This window comes from Saccoglossus kowalevskii, chromosome 21 (genome assembly GCF_978046115.1).
Source record: "Saccoglossus kowalevskii chromosome 21, keSacKowa6.1, whole genome shotgun sequence".
In the NCBI taxonomy this organism is placed as follows: domain Eukaryota; kingdom Metazoa; phylum Hemichordata; class Enteropneusta; family Harrimaniidae; genus Saccoglossus; species Saccoglossus kowalevskii.
Window position 1 is genome coordinate 23,922,439 of NC_140661.1, and position 6,000 is coordinate 23,928,438.

Below are 6,000 nucleotides of genomic sequence, written 5' to 3' on the forward strand. Positions count from 1 at the left end.
TTAATATAAGTCCCTTACTATACACACGAATTGAACTGAATGACGTTTTGTACTACTAATTATTAGTCTTGATGGAGCTTAATAACATATGCCATTACGATCGAGCGCAGAATAGCATGATAAATACTTACTGAGGGAACGTTTGTCATAGGCGCGTACCTAGTTGTGTGCCCATAGTTCTTCTTCTGTCAGTATTTAGAACTTTTGATGGAATTTCAATCATCCCTAACACATTTTAAAATTGTAGTTTAAAATTTTCGGTTATCATGATTTTATTGACTTCGAAGAGCTACGATTGCTCTCAAAGTCTTGTAAGTTGCATTAACAAACGTACGATGTCAAGGTGAATCGCAAATAATAGACATTATAGTGAGCCCACTATTTACTCATATTCCGTGTTCGAAACTGTCACAGACCAACAAAATGAGCCATGAGCCTTTGCGTTTTAGCGTGTGTTGTTATCGTCACTTGGGACTCAATTCCAGCGCAGCGCTGGTGACGACCCTCCCACTTTAACATTCACTCGGAACAATAACACCAAAGCTTTCGCTCCAGTGATTATTTAAATATGGTATCGAGTGGTGATAGTGTCGATCATGGATCATAGGGAAATAATTTGACTTTCATTGCAATTTACTTTGATATTTCTCGTCTGCGAACGCAAGACTATGAGATTGATTATAAAAAAATTGTGTGGATACAAAATATAACCAAAAATAACAACTTTACAGACATAAAATTACATAATACTCAAATACCTAAATCTCTACACTAGTATCATTTGAACTCTACCAATAATGAGTCCGATGCAACCACATGTACACTACCAATGACTGGTGAAGTATATGGTGCCATAAAAACTGCGCTAAAAAAACACGAAAATTGTATATTTAGTTAAATGTTTATTGTTTTTTTATTATCTAATGTAAAGTTCGAAAATCTATTATCAACTGAAAGCCATGCCTACAATGGTAGCGTTGAGACAGTGTTCCTCGTAGAAGTAGACTCCATTTCTTATTGTCGGGATAAATGTTCAGGTTATACCATACACACGGGAATGTTACTTATCAAATCGTTGTCGCATTGATCTGTGATCTACTCCGTATTAACCGCTGTCAGAGAAAGAGTCTTTAAGAAATGAATAATTACAGAACCCCAGGAAAGTCAAATCGTGGAGCATAAACCACGTCGCAATATATCTAGCAAAGTCATTATGTATACTTCGGTATCTTAAGGCCTTCATATATTATCGTCATTCTGACGTCATCTTGTATATTTTTATATCGGCGTGCTAAATCAACGTTATCGTTTTAAAGCGGCGCATAAAACGGCGCTGTGGACTGAATACATATTAAACCAACAAAGTGGACTGATGGATAGACATCTCTAGCAATACAGATTATGTGCTAATGTTATAACTATACTCTAACTTAAATCCACCGAAGCAAAATTCATGATCGATAGATCAGCGAACTATACATCATGGGGGTGATTTTGTGCTTTTCAGGAACTTGTTAAATTGCAATAATTGGTGTCCTAAATCACAAATTTAGACTTTTCAATCAATCAATCAATCAATCAATCAATCAATCAATCAATCAATCAATCAATCAATCAATCAATCAATCAATCAATCAATCAATCAATCAATCAATCAATCAATCAATCAATTAATCAATCAATCAATCAATCAATCAATCAATCTCAATCAATCAATCAATCAATCAATCAATCAATCAATCAAACAATCAATCAATCAATCAATAAACCAATCAACCAATCAATCAATCAATCAATCGACCGATCAATCAATCAGCGTGATTTCATATTTATACTGCTGTCTATAAACGATATATAAGTAGTAAAATTGGACCAGGTAAACAGCTAGATGTCAACATACTCGTGTACAAATGAATAAAGAACGCTCGCGCCCAGAGCATGATCCTTAAACAAATTACCCATTTCAGCCTTCGAGTAATTGTCAAACAAATTACAGTTTTACCTGGCGTGTTGAGATTTACTATTATTTAAAAGCACAATTCATTAAACAAACTGAAAAAAGCTACCATGGCAATATTGGTATCATCAATATAAACATCACAGCACACATTTGACGATGAGTTTGCATAATAGTAATAACATACGTACTGACACATGCTTTGTTATAATTATGTGATTTCAACCTAAAAGCATAAGTACATATTTATGACAGAAGTAATGCAGTTCTTATATACTTTGTTGTCCCTGCAATGACGTCAAATGTGCTTCGAGTGTCCCTCGCTACATCAAGCAAATGCATTTCAATCATAGGAGCTTTAAAAGTGATTGCTCATAATAGATTCCACAATTTATCCATATTGCTTTTAGTAAACATTTTCTTACAATTTAACGGATATTACCCAAATGTACTGTGAAATGGGAGATCAGCAAAGTTCAAGATCATGTTTCAGCGCAAAAATAATATAACGAATACATCCAAAGAAAATATTTGCCGCAACACACCGACATTTTGGGTTGCGGTAATATACCAGTGCTCGCATCGAGCAAATAAATAATATGCCAAGTGTTGGTGTGATTCAAATCTACACGGTGGGATAATGTAGTATAAACATGATTGGCTACAGAGTCAAATAGCGGATTTGAATACCTACTCGGACAACGATATCGAGTATCACTAACATCCACAAACCGATCCATTATACATTAGTCTGACACTGTAGTTACAATGACGTGTAAATTCACAGTCAAAATATGCTGCATGCATGGAAACATACGTTCTATTATTTTTAGATTTGACGTTGACTTCCCATTTTGTAATTATTATTTCGTAATAATTGATACACTTTATTAATCAAACAGATACAATGGAATAGTGGGGTTATAATTTATTCTTTGAATATTTCATTTGGAATTATTTGCAACGTTCATATATAATTCAAGATATTACAATGCTACTAGCATACGTGCATACGTGACTTTCAGTTGACAAGATATTGAAATTGAAAACACTTTTGAAATGGAAACAATAGTTTGAAAAGTGTCTGGGATTTAAATAGATAGGGATGGAATATTAGCTCCTTTGTCAAACAGCATCCATCATAACGATTTGCTTTATAAGTCTGTTACCAACCGATAATCACAGAGACGTGCGTAGCATTATAAATAAGCACGAACTCCTAGATATTGGAAAACTATTGCGAACACCTCCCGTGTAGAATATATATGATAATTTCATCCTTGCACTGGGAATATCGATGTCAATTACGTTTTTATCAGAATTAATGTGAGAAAACGTCCACTATTTTATCTGAATGCCTGATGGCAATCTTGTAGGATTACGCAAGATTATATTTGGTCGAGTATTATGCGATGATGCGGCGCTCGATATAATTTTATGCATTTTAACAGCAAATCACGGGTATTTGAAAAATCGAAAGAAGCGTCCTTCGGCACGCCTTGATTTGACTACACTTCTCAGTCTAATTAGTTTGCGCTTATTATTCTACTTCTGACATATTTATCTTGTCTTAATTTCGCCGAAAAAAACACCAAAATGAAGATAGATTTGTGTAATACATACAGCAATTATTTTCATTGTATCAATGTCATTAATAAACCTTATAATAAACCATTTATTAACATAAACCTAGCAACACTAGTAAACAAAATCATAGAATTATAGTGTTAAATTCCAGAAAAGATGGATATAAATATGGATTTGTCGACTATGCGGCTGTCATGAAATGGATATCACCCTGTCACATTCGTCACACATTTCCCGATGCACAACAAGATTACGCACATATTTTTTTTATCAAGTATTTTGTTATCTTCGTATGTTGAGTTTCGCCTCGGGATACAAATAGCAAAGTCAGAAAAAAACATTCCTGCTGTTACAGATATATTTTAATATATAACATTAATAAAAGAAAACGTGATAGAACTGAATTAATGTGTTTTAGTCATATGTGGCAGCGATTTCAAAATATTAAATTGCCGCTCTCATTAATATCATATGAATTCTACAACGCGAAAGCGTGAATATTATTTAGTCTTGTAATTACCAACTTTAAATATGTCACTCTAATTTGCATCGCCACGTCATAAATGACCTGTGACACAAATTTGCAATAATTACTAAATAAATAAAATAACATACGTATGGGTGAATATGCATAAAGCTTCCCACAACCCTCGAAAACAAACAAATTAAATGCGGATAGCAACTTTAAGCTATCTATTTCAACAAGTGACGTCGACAGTACAGTATATGTTTGTCAGTCATGTGTGCTTAATTTATTAGTAACAGGCCATTTTAGGAATTTCTAAAGAACATATATATATAAACATTAACATTGTCTGAACAAATAATTATTCCTAGTTAATCTGTACATATTTATAAGTGTATAATTGGAAACACGTGTGTTATATATCGCAAGTAATTTACAGAGTATCAATATATCTATATATTACTATGTATAGAGGCATCCAGCAAGTCAGTACCAAAATAAACCTTAACTGGATGGACAATTCAGATGCGAATCGTTGTAAACTGTGTATTCAAATAATGTCAAATAGTAATCAAAACATCCGATAAACTTGTGTTTGTATGCACTTTGTACTTATTAGTTAAATTATTACTTATCTATTTATCTATCTATTTATTTATTTATTTATTTATTTATTTATTTATTTATTTATTTATTTATTTATTTATTTATTTATTTATTTATTTATTTATTTATTTATTTATTTATTTATTTATTTATTTATTTATTTATTCATTCATTCATTCATTCATTCATTCATTCATTCATTCATTCATTCATTCATTCATTCATTCATTCATTCATTATTAGTGGACACATTGTACGCACGTCAGGTGTTGCGACTAGTGCATATTTAACAATTAATTAAGTAGCCCGTATGTGTGGTTGGCAATAATATCTATATTCGATTACTTGTACTTCTCAATTCGAGGCAATATAGCGAATAAAATATTATTATTATATTATTGGTAACATGTGATTGGCAGATGCCTATATTTCAAGTTACCTACTACAATCTTTCAACTTTATTGTATAATGTATTTTATTGTATATTCGCTACATGTACGAGTGTTTTAGTTGCGTTGATTTTTGGTATCTGGATTAAAATTCATACTTTTTCGATGATTTGGGAATACGTCCAACCATAATGGCCATCAGAAATGACTAGATATTGATTCCAGAGTTAATTCAATTGCCAGGAGATTAGGTAGTGAAGAACGATTATGACGAAAATTACTTCGATGATAATTGAATGAACTAGCTTACGCCCAAGTTTGCATTGCTTATTATATGGTTAATCTTCATAAATTTCGCCCTTACCAGATGAAAACAAAAATCACATGTTCAGCAGAAAAAAACAAACATATTATTTACATGTTCAGCAGATTAGAGTACATATTAATGAAGCATTGAATTTCTGAATGACCATAGGCATTACTTTCTTGTCAAACGCGTTTAGTGAAGAGCGGACTGTCATATTAGATAAAATATCTAAACCTAACACGACTTGACACTCATCCATATTTAATAAAAAAACAACACAATGCCATAAAATGTTTGATGCCATGATCATGATATCCTTTTTATAAATACACAAAATACGAAAACGAACATGCTAACGAATATTTGTTTAACAAATCAGTTCAGTTATATTTTCCCTGCATTTGTTGTTATTTACATTTGGTAACGGAACAAGTGTAGCATTTATTTCAGTGATGTTTTAAACATTCCAAATCAAATTGTCATAGAAAACTAAACTTTAAACGTCTTAGGTTTTTATCTATAGTTTTAAAACGCTAGTAACATTTTTATAATTTAACATATTTTATTTTCTCTCCAATTGCACCTCCTTAATGTGTTTAAGTATTGGTAATACATACCATGCATGTTGTATTGCAGATATGTGTTTGTCCTTATCGCACTCTAACCAAACAACATACAGAAATAACAT